Here is a 21726-nt window from a genome sequence, read left to right as displayed (position 1 = left end):
ACATTATTGGTGATAGGCACTCAAACTCCAAGCAATCAACTACTACTACAAGGTAAGTAATTCTACTAGTTTTATTTGATTCAACTACCCCATGCCATGCTAGTTAGGATAAGAACCTTGGAAAAATAATTATTTGCATGTATCTTAGTCAAACATAGATCCAAGGTTTCTAGGGTTGCATGTACACCATAGGAGTGTTAGAATGCTGAAAACCCATCAGTGGTATCAGAGCCTGGTTTGTTTATTTGATACTTGATGCAAAAAAAAAAAAAAAAAAACTTGAAAATTGAAGTTTTGTTCAAAAGCTCGTATCAAAATTTTAAGTTTTGTATATGTACTTACGATTCTTGAAATTTTTGATATGAACATTCATAAACATATGAGTTTAAGAAGATCATAGAAATTATGTGCTAATAATTGATTAGATTAATTCTTGATCTTTATGTGTTTTAATGGAGTCCATAACTAGTTCTTAAGTTATGGATAACCAAAAGTCACATTTATAAATAACCATTAAAAGAACACATAGGTTACAAAAAAATGAAGAGTCTTCATTTTTAATAACCATTAACTCATAAGTTATGAGAAATGAAAAGTTTTGAAATTTTACAAAACTTGCCCTCAAGTTTTGGAACATGTAAAGACATAGTAAAAACTTTAGTTCCAACCTCTAGAATTTTAAAAGTTAAAATTCAACCCTTATACTTTATAATATTATAAGTTAATAATATATATATGTATGTATAAGATCAAGTCGTCTTACCGCTAGTACGCCTCATTCACGAAGCCGGTCTATAAGGGGGTATAAGGTTGTTGCCTATAAAATGGCAACTTAATGGGTGTCCACTCTCACCCACCGCTTCCTTGATCGGTGGAGGGTCGTTGGCCGAACGGGTAGGACAAGGACTTATAAATTCTCATTAAAAGTATAATGATAATACTAAAGTAACTAAACTTTATTGAATTCCTAATCTTAGTTATTTTAGGAAAATGTGAATAAGGTGCTAATCCATGAAATTACACTTTACACTTTGTTGAAGTCGTTAGTGGAGCGTGTGTGGTTAACCGGCACACTAACTTGAACTTAACAAGGTAGGTAAAGGGTGACTTAATGTTTATCATAGTATCGATAGAGCGTGTGTGGTTAACCGACACATCGATTGAGGGGTAATACATTAAGGGTACCAAGTAATTTGCATGGTTACTTCACACCTTGTTTTGTGATCCTCGGCATCCCAGTCACAAAACTTGAAGGGCACACTCGAGATTGAAACATGTCATTGAAGAAAGTTCAATGAATCTCAAAGAATCTACGAGTTTCTAAACCAATTAAAACCTAATTAAATATTTCGTTTTTCATGGTGGAAATTGGTGAATCGTCATTCACCTACCTTCAAATATCTTATAGCTTAGATTACGGCATCCCTCTTCTAAGTTATAAAATATTGTGTTGGGTCCTTGACTTAATATTACATTTGGGTGTTTTGTTAAGGACTATCTCTATATCTAATCTAATATATTCCCTCTTCTTTTCAGATGTCTTCCAATAACACTGCTTCTGGCACAAACCCTACTAGCTCCTTCTCTCTCATGAATCTTTGTGGGAGAGTCATCTTTGATGGGTCCAACTTTACAGATTGGATCAGAAACATCAGGATGGTCACTCGGTATGAGAACAAACAATATGTTCTCGACAAGGAACTGAAGGTACCCGAGCCAACTGCTACTCCTGAAGAGCTTGCTGAATATGAGGTACATGAAAGAGATGCTACAAAAGTGGCATGCATCATGACGGCCACCATGACAGTCGAGCTCCAAAAGTCCTATGAGGACTATTATCCTTTTGAGATGCACCAGGACTTGATGGACCGCTACCATCAAAGTGCTCGTCAAGAGCGATATGAAATAATCTCCTCCATGATAACAACCTGAATGAAGGATGGTGAACCCATCACGGGCCACATGTAGAAAATGGAAAGGTATGTGGGCCGTTTACTGAAGCTGAATGTGAACTTCCCTGAGGAGTTAGCAATAAACATCATTTTTGTCACACCCCCAAACCAAGGATGGCGGAAATGTCCGGGGGTGGAGGACTTCATGTATAGTATCATAACAACAATTGTAATAGTAATTCAAGCAAACACAACCAACATATATATAATTGAAAAAGTTACATCATTGTATGAATTACATGTTTACGAATCAATTACAATATGTTGACAAAACATGAAATAGTAAACGCCTTAGCGTCCCATCCTCAAAAGCACTTGGTTACCTGTTTAATGATTTCCTGAGAATACAAGTTGTTTGAAAAAGTGTCAACACAAAGGTTGGTGAGTTCATAAGCTTTTGTTTGGTATTATTAAAAGCCTTTCGTTTGTAAAAGTGGTATTTGTTTTAGAAAAATCCAATATTTTCCTTAAAATGTATATGTAGTCTTAAATCCACAGACCGAAATGTACAAGTAACTTTTCTTACTTATAATAAATAATGTAAGTTTAAATCGACATAAACTCATTTAATTTTAATGAAGTTCCCGTAAATTCCAATATTCATTAATACTTTATGTGAGTTTATTAAAGCCTTTTCTTGTAAAAGTAGTGTTCGTTCCAGAAAATCCAATATTTTCCTTAATGTGTAAATGTAGTCTTAAAACCCAAAGACCGAAATGTACAAGTAGTGTTCGTTCCTTATAGTAAAACAATGCAAGTTTAAATCGACATAAACTCGTTTGATTTTAGTGAAATCCCCGTAAATTCTATGTTTGTTAATACCACATGTGAGTTATTATAACCATGCTATGACCTAGTTGGCCTGAAACGACGTTCTTCAGGCGTCGGAAATGTTATGACATTTGTCACCCCAGACCTGTCGGTCTAGCTGTTGCATGCAGCTAAGGTGTGGGTTTGTCAGACCCAATATAGATCTATACACAAGTATCACGCTCTCCCCCGAGGAGACTCTGGTTATAATACAGGACTTATTTGTAAATTGAATCGAATGTCTCACAGAAGTCATTAACGAATTTACGTGTAGTGTAATGAAAACTTGGTACCGTATGGCCGTACCTTGCTTAATGAAAATATCCTTTGTATAAATGTACCCTTTTTAAATGTATGTGTTATGTAATGTTTCATAAAGTCATTAACGGAATTACGTGTTATGAAAACTTGGTACCATATGGCCGTACCTTGCTTAATGAAAATATCCTTTGTATAAATGTACCCTTTTTAAATGTATGTATTATGTAATGTATCATAAACTATACCTATTATAGTTTATCAACCAAGGGTAGTACGTAGTAATGTATGCAAACTATATTCAAAATAGTTTATTAAATGTTTGAATGTATCGGTTGTACTTTGATTATAATCACTTGTTATTCTTTATATTTTATATGTCCAAATCCATTTGTAAACTGATGTGTGTCTAAATATTAAGATAAAATGTCATATATTGCAATAACATATAATCACATAAAGATATACACCTTGCTCAACATGTTACAAGATGAAATGAAATTGACAGCAACTTTTTGTTGTATACAGTTTCTGTTACTGTTCTTAGAAAATTTATAGAAAAATCATCAAAGCTCTAAATCCAAATCCGCAAATTCCGGGAGTTTGGAATATGAGTCTAGTTTGTTTGTAAATTTTATCATGATTTTTAGTGATCTCTAACAGAGGTGAAAATGTTCATAATCACAGACTGGTCCGGGTTTGCCTCTGAAATGATAGGCAGTTTTGTAGAAATCACCATAAATTGTAGAAAAATCATATGGAGATGTGCAAGTAGCCATTTTAAAGCTAAGAGTTTGAACTACTTGCACCTGGAACAGTTTTGAAAACTAAAATATTTAAGTTGACCAAAACAGTCCGTGATCGAAGTTCATCTTTTCTGATGTAATCTGATAGAAAAAGTTTAATTGTGTTCTTGATGATTTTACTTGTATTCCCCCCTTAAAACTTAAGAAAAACATGTAAATGTAGGGGTATGAACTCACCCTATGTGGTTTCAGTAGATGAAAGTGAGAGAGAGGAAGTGTTCAACCCAAGAACACTAAGAAGATTTCTTGATGATTCGAGAATCTAACATCGAATAAGATGGAATTTGTGTAAGATATCAATGATTTGAGTAGAATGGAGTGTAATAATTATATGAATGATGAAGATACTTACTAATTGAAGAAAGAAATCCCTGAAGAAAGCCTTGAAGTTCTTGAAGTTGAGAGAAAAGATGAGAGAATTTTGGAGAGTGTCCTTTGGTTGCTAAGTGTAGAATGAAAGAACTTTATGGAGAATGAGGAGAGATGATCAATCCTCCAGCTCTTAGAACGTGGGAAGAGCTGGAGATTGGGTGTAAAGGTCCACTAAGGTGACAAGGAGTAGTGGGAAAGAGTGGCTGATCATAGAGTGAGGTGGTGGTGGTTTGCTTTTGCCATAAATTAAGGAAAAGCAAATATTCCCTCAATAATTAGTTCAACCACTAATTCTTTTAATATATTTTTATAAAAACCCTGGAGATTTATATATTTTGGGGCCTTAGTTTATAAAATAAAATTTTGGGTGAAAATCCCACGTTAAAATAATGAAAAACGGAGTTAAAACGAAATCGTAGTCGAAAAACCGGTAAAAATAGGCTGTCTGCGAGACCTCTCGGATGGGGGCCGAGACTTCGGATTCGGACAAGGACTTCGGTCCTGGGGCTTCGGCCTGAGAGCTTCGGATCCTGCGAGCTTCGGATCCTGATCCTTTCGGATGAGAGGCTTCGGTCATGAAGTTTCCGTTTTGGGTCCTTAAGGCTATTTTACCCGTTTTTACCCCGTTTCAAGTGGTTTTTGACCCGGTTAAGGGTCGGGATGACCCGAATGATTCCAAAAAGTTATGGGAACTTTTAAGAGAGATTTGGGAGAGATTTCAAACAGAAAGAGATAGAGTGAAAACGATTTAGAGAGGTTTCGTTTGTGATTAATTTGAGTGTCCGGCTTCACAACGCAAGGTTCGTAAACCCCGTTAAACCGTGTTTTAGTGTCGTACACACTCCCGATGAGTGTGCAATAATGTTTTATCGTTTTGGTTCAGTGTTTACTGCATTTGAGACTTAGGAAATTCAACACACGAACTTTCCAAATGATGATTTCTCATTAAAATAGCGAATTGTATAGTGATTACATAACGTAAACCCTAACATACAAGGGTTATTGGAGTTGACCGGTTTGACTTGTTGACTTTGTTTGACTTTGACTTGACCGAAATTTGACGGTTGTCACATCATCCCCCCGTTAGAAGGAATTTCGTCCCGAAATTTTCATTTTGACTGGGATTTCAAGAGTTTGGGAAGAGATGTGGATACTTTTGTTTCATCTGATCCTCGCGTTCCCAGGTGAATTCGGGTCCTCGTTTAGCGTTCCAGCGGACCTTCACAATGGGAATACGACTTTGCTTTGTTCTTTTGATCTCTCGATCCATGATTTCTACCGGTTCTTCCACGAAGTGGAGACTCTCGTTGATTTCAATTTCGTCAAGAGGTATCACGAGGGTCTCGTCGGATAGATTTTGTCAATCATATTCTCGGGGTTAAAAAAAATAAAGTTTTATTAGTTACCTATAGCGACGACTTGTCGTCACCACAGGTTTAATCTATTACGATGACTTGTTGTCGCTATAGGTTTTTAACAAGAGCCGACGACATACCTATAGCGACACACAAGTCACAATTTGCATGTGTGAAGACTTGGAGTACTTTCTAACTGGTTCATGTGTGAAGACTTAGAGTACTTTCTAACTGGTTCATGTGTGAAGACTTGGAGTACTTTCTAATGAAAACTGTGCTACTGGGGAAATTGGAAACTGGTACGTAGCTTCAAAGTCAAGAATATGCAGTAGGCATGTGATGCATTAAATGCATGAGGCACACAAGTCATAATTTGCAGCAACATATATGTATATGTGTGTGAATTGAAGAAGAAGGTTACGGCTCAAAGAATATATATATATATATATATATATATATATATATATATATATATATATATATATATATATATATATATTCATTTTCTCTTCATTTGTTAGATACACAATAACCATAACATCATAGACTATATATATTCAATTTCATTTGTAATTTTCACTAGTTTATATTCCGCGATTGTTACCGAAATCATTTATCAATTTTTCAGAAGTGCTTAACTTGTTTTGTTGCATTCCCAACAATTTGCTATTAATTACTTCTCCCACTTTACTTATATAAATCATCACATTCTTACCGCGACTTTTAACTTCTCCCTCACAAATGGATCCACCTGCAGATCATCAAAACCCCATAGATGACCTCGATTGGTTTCAGTACTTTGATCATCAAGATCTTTTCAGGTATATATAAACGTCACACATTACACCATCTTACGCACAGAAAAGTGATTTTGTCGACATTGATCAAAACATGGTTTGGATTTGTAGTGATCAAAAAGAGTCTTTCATCGTGTTGGATTTGATTATCTTGAGTTTTTTTTTTGGATTTTTGCAGTGGTGACATGCTCAACCATCATGATTACGAGTTGTCGGAAAAATTGCATGAAGTGCTCGATCAGAACGTTTCCACAGTACTTAACAAAAATCAAAACATCATTTCTAGAAATGAGTTTCACGATCTTGATCCCCTTGAAGATATAAGCTTATGGGATTGTTGGGAGGATGGTAATTTACCATTGGTTAGTTTCAGTGAAGACTTTAAATCCGGTGGTGAGGCTACATGTAGTTCTAGTGCTGCCACCACTGATCACGGTGGCCGGAAGGTGGCAAAGAGATTGAGACCATTGGAGTTTGAAGAGATAGAGAAGTACTTTGAGATGCCGATAATCATGGCAGCAAAGGAACTAGGGATAAGTTTAACAGTGTTGAAGAAAAGATGCAGAGAGCTAAACATAAACAGATGGCCTCATAGAAAACTTAAGAGCCTTCAATCCCTCATTGAAAATGCCAAGGTAAATTATGATAATAACCTTCTATACATTACTCATGCACTTGGTAACCAAAGTAGTTTTGGTATTTTCTAAAATTTTAATTGTTAGTTTCTTTATAACTAAACATAGGTCCTAGGCATATGCCACATCAAATCAATTGATTTACTACGATCTCCTGATTTATATTGATATAAACTTAACTCATTATAAATTTTGTGAACTCACATGAAAAATATATTGCATCTACCTTAAAAAAAAATCAGGAGTTGGGATTAAAGGAGGAGATAGAGACGTTAGAAGGGCACAAGAAGATGATGGAGAAATTGCCAGGTATGGAATTGACAGAAAGAACAAAGAAGCTTAGGCAAGCTTGCTTCAAAGCTATTTATAAGAAAAGAGGACTTAACAATCCTTAGCCATTTTGTTATAATTAGTGGATTTTAATCTACGTTGTATGTGTTTTTCTCTTGATAGTTTGATACCCTTTTTAGTTTCATTTTATGTATTTGTCTATTGATTTTTAATGCAGAAAATTTTGTATAATTTGGGTATTATAGTTTGTATTATGTATTTAGCCATATTCTAGATTGCCGACACGACTACGCCGACGACTCTATACCAGAGGTCTATATAAATAGACTTATGAATTTAGTAGGAATAACTTGATTATAATCTTTTGATTTGTTCCATGTCTGATCCACTCCTAAGATTCACTTGACATGCCCCCAGTTATGTGTAATTAAAATTTTATTAGACTGTTGATCCTAATGCGTCTACCCTAAGTCCACAACTAAACAAGGAACAGGTCCTAAGGCGGACTCACCATTTCTAGGTCAATCATTTCTTAATTACACATAACTTCGAGGTACACCTAAAGAATCTTAGAGTTACCAGTTGTAAATTGTTTGTAATACCAAGTAGTGAGATTCAATGAAATAAAATACATGCCTATTTCATTGATAAACCTTTTAGTAAATATCCTTACCATTTATATACACATGTATAATTTCGCACTTTAGTGAACTATTCTTGGTGTTTCTGTTAACGTCTTGGAGACGGAGTTATGGTAGTGGGTAGAAGTAGGTTTTGTACGGGCGTTAAAATTTTACACATCATGTTGCTCGTGCGAGAATAGGGATAGTAGAGATAATTAATAGACGCCTAATCCTATAATTACTTATAGGGGTGATCCTTATTAATTACGTCTATAATCACGTAGTGCATATCAGTTATACATAATTTGAGATAGAATAGACTTTCGAATAAATGACTCTACTCTAAGTCCACAACCAAACAAGGAACAGGAAGTAGAGCAATAGTCATAGATTCTGAGTCTATAATATCTTTAATTATGTATAACCTTGGCGTATGCACTTAGTTATCATAGGCCTACTAATAGAGGTCTTTAGTTTTCACATAAGTTGGTTATAGTATCACCAAATACTCCTATAGTATTTTTAGGTGTTTAGATTCGATTCTTAAAGTATTCCCTGTAGGGTGTAATTAGGTTGTTAGATTTGTTGCCCATTATGACTATCCCCCAGTATATGCAAGTCACTCCTCGGACAGATATACTTGATCATGCTATATCCTTCCCAGACTTGATTTACATATACCAAGGCATACCCATAATGTACAACTCCTCTTCTTTTACTTTATGTTCTTCTAGTTATGACACTATGTGAGCATGTATGCATGTATTTATACTTTTAATAAGAAACCATTCATTTTCTAAAAGTATAGTTATTTGAAAAATGCACAAATCAGAGACTATTAGTCCCAATTGTGTTTATAGTTTGTATATCTTATGTGGTTTGATATACTTAATTCACTATAAACTGTGCTCTAATACCAATCTGTCACACCCCCAAACCAAGGATGGCGGAAATGTCCGGGGGTGGAGGACTTCATGTATAGTATCATAACAACAATTGTAATAGTAATTCAAGCAAACACAACCAACATATATATAATTGAAAAAGTTACATCATTGTATGAATTACATGTTTACGAATCAATTACAATATGTTGACAAAATATGAAATAGTAGACGCCTTAGCGTCCCATCCTCAAAAGCACTTGGTTACCTGTTTAATGATTTCCTGAGAATACAAGTTGTTTGAAAAAGTGTCAACACAAAGGTTGGTGAGTGCATAAGCTTTTGTTTGGTATTATTAAAAGCCTTTCGTTTGTAAAAGTGGTATTTGTTTTAGAAAAATCCAATATTTTTCTTAAAATGTATATGTAGTCTTAAATCCACAGACCGAAATGTACAAGTAACTTTTCTTCCTTAGAATAAATAATGTAAGTTTAAATCGACGTAAACTGATTTAATTTTAATGAAGTTCCCGTAAATTCCAATATTCATTAATACTTTTTGTGAGTTTATTAAAGCCTTTTCTTGTAAAATTAGTGTTCGTTCCAGAAAATCCAATATTTTCCTTAATGTGTAAATGTAGTCTTAAAACCCAAAGACCGAAATGTACAAGTAGTGTTCGTTCCTTATAGTAAAACAATGCAAGTTTAAATCGACATAAACTCGTTTGATTTTAGTGAAATCCCCGTAAATTCTATGTTTGTTAATACCACATGTGAGTTATTATAACCATGCTATGACCTAGTTGGCCTGAAACGACGTTCTTCAGGCGTCGGAAATGTTATGACATTTGTCACCCCAGACCTGTCGGTCTAGCTGTTGCATGCAGCTAAGGTGTGGGTTTGTCAGACCCAATATAGATCTATACACAAGTATCACGCTCTCCCCCGAGGAGACTCTGGTTATAATACAGGACTTATTTGTAAATTTAATCGAATGTCTCACAGAAGTCATTAACGAATTTACGTGTAGTGTAATGAAAACTTGGTACCGTATGGTCGTACCTTGCTTAATGAAAATATCCTTTGTATAAATGTACCCTTTTTAAATGTATGTGTTATGTAATGTTTCGTAAAGTCATTAACGGAATTACGTGTTATGAAAACTTGGTACCGTATGGCCGTACCTTGCTTAATGAAAATATCCTTTGTATAAATGTACCCTTTTTAAATGTATGTATTATGTAATGTATCATAAACTATACCTATTATAGTTTATCAACCAAGGGTAGTACGTAGTAATGTATGCAAACTATATTCAAAATAGTTTATTAAATGTTTGAATGTATCGGTTGTACTTTGATTATAATCACTTGTTATTCTTTATATTTTATATGTACAAATCCATTTGTAAACTGATGTGTGTCTAAATATTAAGATAAAATATCATATATTGCAATAACATATAATCACATAAAGATATACACCTTACTCAACATGTTACAAGATGAAATGAAATTGACAGCAACTTTTTGTTGTATACAGTTTCTGTTACTGTTTTTAGAAAATTTATAGAAAAATCATCAAAGCTCTAAATCCAAATCCGCAAATTCTGAGAGTTTGGAATATGAGTCTAGTTTGTTCGTAAATTTTATCATGATTTTTAGTGATCTCTAACAGAGGTGAAAATGTTCATAATCACAGACTGGTCCGGGTTTGCCTCTGAAATGATAGGCAGTTTTTTAAAAATCACCATAAATTGTAGAAAAATCATATGGAGATGTGCAAGTAGCCATTTTAAAGCTAAGAGCTTGAACTACTTGCACCTGGAACAGTTTTGAACACTAAAATATTTAAGTTGACCAAAACAGTCCGTGATCGAAGTTCATCTTTTCTGATGTAATCTGATAGAAAAAGTTTAATTGTGTTCTTGATGATTTTACTTGTATTCCCCCCTTAAAACTTAAGAAAAACATGTAAATGTAGGGGTATGAACTCACCCTATGTGGTTTCAGTAGATGAAAGTGAGAGAGAGGAAGTGTTCAACCCAAGAACACTAAGAAGATGTCTTAATGATTCGAGAATCTAACATCCAATAAGATGGAATTTGTGTAAGATATCAATGATTTAAGTAGAATGGAGTGTAATAATTATATGAATGATGAAGATACTTACTAATTGAAGAAAGAAATCCCTGAAGAAAGCCTTGAAGTTCTTGAAGTTGAGAGAAAAGATGAGAGAATTTTGGAGAGTGTCCTTTGGTTGCTAAGTGTAGAATGAAAGAACTTTATGGAGAATGAGGAGAGAGGATCAATCCTCCAGCTCTTAGAACGTGGGAAGAGCTGGAGATTGGGTGTAAAGATCCACTAAGGTGACAAGGAGTAGTGGGAAAGAGTGGCTGATCATAGAGTGAGGTGGTGGTGGTTTGCTTTTGCCATAAATTAAGGAAAAGCAAATATTCCCTCAATAATTAGTTCAACCACTAATTCTTTTAATATATTTTTATAAAAACCCTGGAGATTTATATATTTTGGGGCCTTAGTTTATAAAATAAAGTTTTGGGTGAAAATCCGACGTTAAAATAATGAAAAACGGAGTTAAAACGAAATCGTAGTCGAAAAACCGGTAAAAATAGGCTTTCTGCGAGACCTCTCGGATGGGGGCCGAGACTTCGGATTCGGACAAGGACTTCGGTCCTGGGGCTTCGGCCTGAGAGCTTCGGATCCTGCGAGCTTCGGATCCTGATCCCTTCGAATGAGAGGCTTCGGTCATGAAGTTTCCGTTTTGGGTCCTTAAGGCTATTTTACCCGTTTTTACCCCGTTTCAAGTGGTTTTTGACCCGGTTAAGGGTCGGGATGACCCGAATGATTCCAAAAAGTTATGGGAACTTTTAAGAGAGATTTGGGAGAGATTTGGGAGAGATTTCAAATAGAAAGAGATAGAGTGAAAACGATTTAGAGAGGTTTCGTTTGTGATTAATTTGAGCGTCCGACTTCACAACGCAAGGTTCGTAAACCCCGTTAAACCGTGTTTTAGTGTCGTACACACTCCCGATGAGTGTGCAATAATGTTTTATCGTTTTGGTTCAGTGTTTACTGCATTTGAGACTTAGGAAATTCAACACACGAACTTTCCAAATGATGATTTCTCATTAAAATAGCGAATTGTATAGTGATTACATAACGTAAACCCTAACATACAAGGGTTATTGGAGTTGACCGGTTTGACTTGTTGACTTTGTTTGACTTTGACTTGACCGAAATTTGACGGTTGTCACAATTTTGCACTCCTTGCCATCGTGTTATGATCATTTGTGCATGACATATCACATGAACAAGGAAGAAGTCACCCTCAGCAAACTTCAAGGACTCTTGAAGACCGCCGAAAGTGGTCTAAAGGGTAAGTTGGTTGTTACTACTCCTACTCCTACTCCAACTGCGGCCAATGTCTTGGCAATCGGGCATGGCAAAGGGAAGAAGAGAAAGAACCCTTCTAAGGGTACCAAGGGTAAGACCCTTGAAGGCTCCTCTTCAAGAAAAACCAAGAAAGGTTTTATCACTCCTTCTACTAACCCTAATGAGGCTGAATGCTTCTATTGCCATGAAAAGTCGCACTGGAAGAGAAACTGCCCAAAGTACCAGCAAGATTTGAAGGATGGGAAAGTAAAACCTAACCATGCAGGTATATACACTATATTGTCTAATAACTCACCTCATTCTAAGTCTTGGATCCTTGATACAGGTTGTGGTATTCACATATGTTGTGATTTGCAGGGACTAAAAAGAAGTGAGAATGTGGAGCAGGGAAAGATAAACTTGATCATGGGAAACAGGAAAGCTTCACCTGTCACCAAGATAGGAGTTTATTCCTTAGTGCTAAATAGTGGGTTTACATTAGATTTGAATAAATGTTATTATTCGCCAGAAATGGCAAGAAATGTTATTTCCTTTCATGCATTGTATAAACAAGGTTTTACCTTTTATTTTGATAATAATAATGGTAGTATTGATGCTTTCTTTAATAATGTTCTTTATTTTAAAGCATTACCTTGTGATGGTGTGTATGAAACTGTATATGTTGTAGATAATCTAGGAAATAATGTATTGTGTATTAACTCTTCCACTAGCTTAGATAAAGCATCCTTATGGCATTGTCGTCTTGGACATGTAAGCAAGAAACGCATAGGCCAACTCCAAAAGGATGGAGTCTTGGAGTCATTTGACCTAAAGTCAGATGATAGTTGTGAATCTTGTTTGCTTGGTAAAATGACAAAGTCACGTTTTACTGGCACTTGTGCTAGGGGTGAAGGTTTGTTGGACCTCATACACACGGATGTGTGTGGACCCTTCAGAACCACCACAAGAGATGCTAATCGGTTCTATGTGACTTTTACTGATGATTTTAGTAGATATGGATATGTCTACCTAATCAAGCATAAGTCAGAAACCTTTGAGAAATTTAAAGAGTTTAAGCACGAAGTGGAGAATCAGTTGGGCAGGAACATTAAGATGCTTCGATCCGATCGTGGTGGTGAGTATCTTAGTACTGAGTTCCTTGACTATCTTAAGGAATGTGGGATTGTCTCACAATTGACACCTCCGAGGACACCACAGTTGAATAGTGTAGCTGAGAGGCGCAATCGGACCTTGTTGGACATGGTTCGTTCCATGATGAGTCGAGCTTCGCTACCAATCTCATTTTGGGGGTATGCCTTAGAAACTGCCGCCCATATCCTTAATCTAGTCCCTACAAAGAAGGTTGCCAAAACACCTCACGAGGTGTGGACTGGACAAGTTCCCAATCTAGACCACATCAAGATTTGGGGTTGCGTGAGACGCGAGACTCACGATAAGCTCGAACCCCGAAGCGAAAGGTGTATTTTCCTCTGCTACCCACATAAATCCTTTGGTTACATCTTCTACAGACCCAATGATAATGTGGTCTTTGTAGCAAGAAGAGGATTCTTTCGAGAGAGAGAGAATTGATGAGCCAAGGAGACAGTGGGAGGCAAATTGACCTTGAGGAAATTCAAGAGTCAAGTGGTGAAGGAACGTCAAACCCTATGTCACACCCCGCTAAAGCGGAAACACGAGGCGTGGCAGTATAAAGGGTTTCATAGCAAAAGTTGAAAGACAACACCAACCATAGTATTAAAAATCATTACAATTTTACAATGGGTTTGAACAACTTTTAAAAGAAATTACAATGTAAATTGAAATACAACACATGTGAATGCTCCTAAAAGTGAAGTGTCCCTAAGTGCCACTTACTCGATGATTCCTGAAAAAGCATGTAAAACGAGCGTCAACTATAAAAATAGTTGGTGAGTACTCACAAGTTTAACAAAATAATATTGGTTCATGAATTGAAATCAAAGTTTTGATAAAAGTATCCAATAATAAAAGTATATTGTTAAAAGGAGTAAATAAGTTTGTAAAAACAAAGTTCTTTGTCATCATGAGAGATAAAGTATGTTGCCCAAATAAGATGCAACATTCATATTCTCATGGAAGATAAAGTTCGTTACTCAAACGAGTAAACAAGTTTCATTGCTAAAATGAGCAATCAATTTTGTTGCTACAAGGAGCAAACAATTTCATTGCTAAAACATGTATATAAGTTTTCGGTAATAAAGTTCGTTGTTGTAATGAGAAACAAAGTTCATTGCTATAATTAATAAACAAATTTATTGCTATAATGAGTAACACAGTTGATTGCTATAATTGATAAACGAGTTTATTGCTATAATAAATAACAAGTTTATTGCTATAACAAGAAACGAGTTTGTATGTGTATGAGCAAACAATGAGTCTCAACCAAACCTATGACTGAAGCCCTATCAAGATCTATGCTTATCGTTCCATAGATGAATATGGTATCATGCACTCCAGCAATAGGGCGAGTGAGGAGTTGTCAATTCCTAATAGCGCTATCCATAATGACCATTGGCTCAAAGAGTTAATGGTTAGAGATAAGGGAAGGGCCTTAGTACGATAAGTTCTCATGTTTCGTGTTGCATAGACATACATAGAGAGACATAGCAATAAAATAGCAATCATGTTTGATACAAATCAATTTAAATACAACATTCAAATAATAGTTTTTCGGGACATGCTTTTCCACCCCAAAACATAAAAAAAAAAACTGAAAATAGGGGAGTGCGTGAATACTCACAATATGCAAAATATAGCAACCAAGTTTATACGAGTCAAATAAATACAACGAACATAAATAGTTTAGGACATGCTTTTCCACCCCAAAACGTAAAAACCGAAAATAGGGGAGTGGTGAATACTCACTATGCATTGAGATGATGCAAATGATGCCTTGAACTACGTTCCACGTGTACCACTACCGATTCCTACAATAATGGTATTCGCTAGTGAGTCTCTAATCGAAATCTAACACTAGTATACTTACTACTATAATAGAATTATGCCAATATTGTGTCAAAATTTAATATTGATAAGTTACAAATATTTTTCTGTGAAAATTAAATTTCAGTGGATCAATTGTTATATAACAATTTAAGTGGAAATTTCTCATTATTGAAATGCTAATATTTAACATTTTAAGAGGTGTGCAATGATTAAGTATTCAAAAACTAAATTAATTTAGTTCTAAAATTTCCCAAAGTTTGCATTTTAGTTTTAATTGAAGTCAAAGACCTCAAGATAAATTTTCTTGAATTTTTGATTTGTCTGACTATTTTTTACGATTTTAGTTTCTTGAATAACCATAAAATCATGAAAAATACTAAACCGTTAATAAAAATTACCAAACTTCAGATTTTGGTTCTAAATGTACTAAAAGACTTCAAGATAAATTTTCATGGATTATGAATATGTATAACCATTTTTCATATATTTAATTTTCTAAATAGATACAAATTCATGAAAAATAGAAATCAGTTTTCAAAATTACCCAAACCTTTTGTATTACTGTTATTAAACATTATTAAGCTGGGAAAAATATAAAAATTAATTTCTAAACTGTTTAACCAAGTTTTATGATTTTTGAGCATTTATTCTAATAAAAATTGAAATAAATAGGAAACAGTTTCCAAAATTTCCCACAATTTTTGTAACACTTTTATTATACACGTAGAAGCTGTGAAAAATATAAAAGATATTTTTCAATTAGTGTTGTTATTTTTCCTTGTTTAATCCTCATAAATAATCATTAATTGAATAATAATTATTAAACAGGTAAAGTAAATTACCAAAAATTTTGTACACTTCATTTACAGAGTAAATAATCTGGGAAAAATACCAAATGTGGTTTTTATATACTGAAATCCGATTTTGTGTATTTAAGTGTATTTAATCTTAGAAAATAGGAGAAAAATAGTATACAGAAGAGAAAAATCATTAAAATTTTTATGTATTCTCCTAATGTACTACAAGGTGTTCTGGTAAATTTTCATGAATTTTGGATGAGCAGAACTATTTGTTCTATTTTTAGGCCATTATAAATACAAAAATCGGGGAAAAATAGGAATGCATTATGAAAAATTCTGAAAATATTTTTCTGAGTCTTATACCTCCGGTAGAAACTGTGAAAATTGTTATATATCATTTTAAGATTTTCTAAAGTGCTTTTATGATTTATTGGAGCCAAACAAAAAGAAAATTCAAAACCATATTAAACAGTAGCAAAAATCGATGAAACTTAATGAGGCACCATTATTTAGCATAGGGGTCATCCACGAATTTAACTAGGATTTATAGACCCCAGAAAGTATTTTATATGATTTATTGACCTATTTTATTTCAATAATTATAATAATTCGAGAAAAATGAATTATTTTCTGAAAATTTGTTGAACATCTCATTTTGTTGGTGGGAATCTGGGAAAAATCGGATTTGGTCAGAAAAGGAGTTTTAGATATTTATTTGGAAATAAATCCTTCATGAACATATTTGAAAGCTTTTAACAACATACTTTGATCATCAAGCATCTAAGCTTGAAGTTCATCACATGCATGTTGTTTTGAAGACCATTCATGAGTTTGAAATGTTCAAAAATCGTTTTTGATAGAAAACTTAGGGTGCATGTGGTGATTTTTACCCAAAACTTGTAGAAAAGTGCATTATGTTGATTTTGACTTAGGTTTTGGTCCTTGGATTTCACCATTAACAACATGCATGTTGTTTTTGGGTGAAATCCTACCACCATCATCATCATCAAAAACGTGAGTTTGTGTGTGTGTATGTTTATGTGTTCATGATCTTTCATTAGAATGGAGTAGAAGATGGAGAAAGTCCATGAAAAACAAGTAAAACTTGAAGGAAAAGAGAAGGAAAATGAATGATTTTCGGGTTTACCTTTAAGAACACCTCAAGATGATTAAGATTTAGAGTTCATGGTGTGTTCTATGACCCATTTTCTGGAGAATTTCGTGGTTGAGGGAGAGAGGAAGAGAGAATAGAGAGAAAATGAAGTGAGGGAGTGTGAGAGAGAAAGAGATGGAGAGGGTGAGTGAAATTGATTAATGACTTGGGAAAATGGTGTATTGGGGGGATGAGTCCGATTTTTGGAAGGAGGAGAGAGGATTTCTCTCTCATAAATCACATTCAAATCATTTCTCCCAATTTTTATAAATTTCTACATGTTTTTATAAAATATGCTTAAGCTTTACATTGTTTTATAAAATCCTTGATTTTCCACTTATAAAATAAGGATAAATGTTGGTACATTAAACTATAATTTCCTTGATTATATTTCCCAACTTGATTATTTTAAGATAATTTTATAAGTTTCATAAAAAAAATTTATATAATTCTTGATGTTAAACTTTATAAAATTTAGGTTTTAGGGTTTTTAGGGTTTTTGGAGTTTAATAAATCTTTGGACATCAAAGTGAATTGTATCTTTGAGACTTCAAATTATTTTATGGTATTATAACTCTTTTATAGTTATAAATAATGTTTGTAACTTATTTTATCGGTTTATTGGCATTCTATGTAGTGGTTTCGAGATTCAAGCGAAATTGAGGAATCAAGTATACTAGTCCTACTTTCAACTTTGACTTAAGTTTCTATGAGACTTTGACCTAACTTCTACTTCTAGGTCAAGTGCATGATGTGTGTATATGATTCATGAAATGTTGTTCGAGTCAAAGAGTGACCCAAATATGGATAGTCACTACAACTCAGTAGATGTAGAATTCACATATCAATGTGAAATCTAAGTACACTATCCATTGATTCTAATTGTTTCCAAGTTTCTAGTAGGTTATAACTTAGCTTCTAGTTACTAAGTTTATTATGTGTAGTGCCTATATGTGCAACTAAGTCTAGTCAAATCTAGAACCGAATCGAATTTTGACGGTTGTCACAGTCTCCCCCGGTTGAAAGAATTTCGTCCCGAAATTCAATTCGTGACACATTCTATTAGAACTCAGCCGAATACAATTGTATAATTGGAGAGGTGATGACTTGAAGAGCTCTTTGATTATTTTGGGTTAATTCCTCAAGGGAGAACCCAATTCATTAGCTATAGTCAAATTAATGTTTCCTTAATTCGAGTTCTTTCTTCTAGATTATGGAAAATTTGATTCATGGAATCATGATCCAACCACGGCGACGTAGTCGAAAAAAAGATCATCTAGTTATATATTATCTGAATTAAGAGAGCGGTACAAGTTATGCAGAAGCACGAACTACACTGAGCGTTAAATCCGCATTGATCCTTAAGTTGCATTCTAAATTAGCACTAAGTGTAAATTCGACGCCTAATAAAGAAGAGATTAGGAACAATTTGTTCACTTTCGGGTTGACTACTAAATCTGGAAAAGATATATTCCAAAATAAGAAGGGGTAGCACAAATAAAAGAGAAGCGATCGAGGGTAAGTTCCTAAATATACGTACTAAGGGTAGGCAACGAAGTTTTGGTACATCTCAAATGTGAAGGCTATTTAAGTGTCGTCTACAAAATAAATTACGAAATTATTGAGGATCTCCGACGCTATAATTACTACTACAGTTACTCTTACAATAATAAAACCTTATTCGAAGAATAAATATATTTAGAGAGTCATTGTTGCAAATGGAAGCGATGAAAGTTTATGATATTTTAAATTACATTGTGTAGATAGCATTTTAAGTGTTTAGAAGTGAATAAAAAATCTCACTGTTATTAAAATGTGTGTTTAGAAATGATAATTAATCTCACTATTATCAAAATATGTAATAATTCCAAGATAACGAAAATACATGTGTGGCGATCAAACGAAGTAGTAAAATAATATAAAGATTAATTAAGGTTACAGGTTTAAGTCATCAATAAGGGAATTAATACGAAAATATTTTGATTACTCTTTTGAAAAATTGTCTAATTCTCTAAGTCAGGACAAATTCAAGCTTATGAGTCAGAATATTTATAAAAACAAAGTTGAGAGTTTAGGAACTCACTGAAAATTACAAAGTAGAATGCTATTTTAAGAAATGTGTAAAAATATCGATCATTGAAAATAGTGGACTCTTAATTTAGTGTTTCTACAAAAACAATCATTTAGAGAATAGATAATCGTAAAATTCAAAACTTTTTGATGTATTTAAAAAAAAAAGAAACATAAGGAAACATATCCTTCACATATATTTTATGGATTTAGAAAAATAATAAGAACAATGGTATTCTTCTTGTGTATTAATTGTAAGAAAAATACAATGAAAATTACATTTTGAATCAAGTTTCCGAATCTAGGACGAAAGAGCAATGTAAATAAGGATCACTTGTTTATAGAGATTTCAAAATAAAAACAAGATGTATATGATAAAAGGTGTAATTGAATATATCAGAGCTGACTAAATCAAAAGTATGCCTTACGACTATATACGTATTAATCGCTCAAAACGAAAGGGTAGACTTCTAGTCTTTATGCATACGAACATGATACCACGAGAAGCAAAATAGACAGAAACAAATTAGACAATGTATTATCTTACTATTATGGGCGTGCGAGATCTAAAATCAAAAAGAGAGCGAGAAATGAAGTTCGGGGGAAAGAAAAAGGAAGGTAGTGGCGGCAATGATTGTTATTGTTGAAATTATAAGAACAATACATATAGGTAGATTTAAAACCAGGTTGAGATATATTTCAAACTTCAATATGTGATGTATATTGATGATTAAATAGAAATGAAGAAGTTATAAAGTGTTTTCTAAGGTTTGCTAAAAATTCACGAGTTATCTATTAAGTTAAACTCCATTTGTGAAAAAGAAGAAACACTAAAACTTGTAATTGAAAATCTGACAGTTTTGACCTTTTTGACCGGAGTCCAACAATGCATAAAAACGGATAAGGTAAAGACTTAACATATTTAGATGAATAATTGTGCATTGTCGAAAGTGCGCCACCGGAACTTTAAAAGTGAACACTATGGTTTGAAATGCTTTATATTTTAGAATATTAATAGATTATAAAATTATATTGAAGCAAAGTACACAAATAAGGTATGTTTTGAATTACAAGCGTTAGATATGTCTTATAAACATGTTTGAAGTAGACATTTGCATAAATATCATGTTGTGTTTTCGAGAAAACACATTAAAGTAAATTACAATGTCTAAAGGAGAAAGCGGTTAAATGTGTCAAAGCAAAAGTGGTTTGGAAAATCCGAGGATGCTTTTACATATAAAATGAACTTCAATGTCATAGGTCTATGTTTTGTAGCAAAGAGTTTAAACACGATTATAAAAGAAAATGTGTCTACTTTTTCGAAGACGTGTCAAAATGGTAAGCAATGTTTAACATGGTTTATGTGCCCTCAAAAGCACATCTATCCATTGAAATGGATTTGAAATGAGATTGTAATAGCAAGATTAAAAACAATATTGGTTAAATTGAGTTTTGAAGAAAAGTGTTAAGTTAAAACAAGTTGTCAAAAGATTTTTAGCGAGAATATGGCGTAAATTGTTAGGAAAGGTCTAGTAAGTTGTATGAAGTGGTTATAAAGTATTTTATTGATGATAAATAAAACCGATGAAACGAAATAACTTTTTGATGGAAGATTAAGAAATAAGGAATAAGTATGTTAGTGTAGCTGATCGTACCTAAATACTAAGGCGAGTACAAGGCGAGTATAAGACGAGTACCGATGTCTTTTTCCCAAAGATAAAGGACAAGAAAAATTGTTTGAAAAACGTTTTATGGTGTCAATGTAGTTTACGACCTTTTATAGAGGTCAAAGGGACATCCTATGTTAAGTTTTAAGCTCAAGGTGGAAACAACGTAGAGCTAAATCGTAGCGTAGTAATAAGGTCTCACGTATGGGTTAAACTTTCGTGTCTCCTCGTGAGTCGAATCCGAAATGCCCACCAATGGTATACAAGTGATTACTTAGTGGCGACTCATCTACCTCGTTACGCGATGCTCCAATTATCATTCGTGTCGATATCGAAACACTTTTTCATTGTTGTAACTCTTGAAGACGATGAAGAGGTATTGAGGAATAATTGGTATATGTTTCGACTTAAGATAATTACTAGTGTATATCTAGCTACTAATCTTACATCTAAATTCAATAGCTACCGAGGAATACCCATTCTTAGTACTAAGTGCATTGCTCCTAGAGTGGCTAGTGATATAACCTAAGTGGTTAACCTAGCACTTGATAAGGGACAAGAATATTTCTAAATAAAGGCATTGTTATAAAAGTGCACTTAGTTTCTAAGCGTATCTAGATGAATGCCTATAATATGCAATGCCCGTACGCACACCGAAAAATTTTGTTTTTCAAAAGTTTAAGTTGAAAATCGTTTTGAACATAATTCTACTATAACCGTTTCAAGCCTCACATTAAGTTTCCTTAATTAAGCATAGTTGGCCAGGCTATACTTAATTAAAGTCTGATAATGCGTACTCGAATTAGTTATACCAGTAGTATGTTCAGTATTTTAAAAACGCTTAGAAAATTTTTGGCTGTAGTTGTGGTTCTCCAAA

The sequence above is a fragment of the Lactuca virosa genome, chromosome 5 (assembly GCF_052849685.1).
Source record: "Lactuca virosa cultivar CGN04683 chromosome 5, Lactuca_virosa_CGN04683_v6, whole genome shotgun sequence".
In the NCBI taxonomy this organism is placed as follows: Eukaryota; Viridiplantae; Streptophyta; class Magnoliopsida; order Asterales; family Asteraceae; genus Lactuca; species Lactuca virosa.
The sequence above is the reverse complement of the archived record's forward strand: the minus strand, read 5'-3'. Positions refer to the sequence as shown.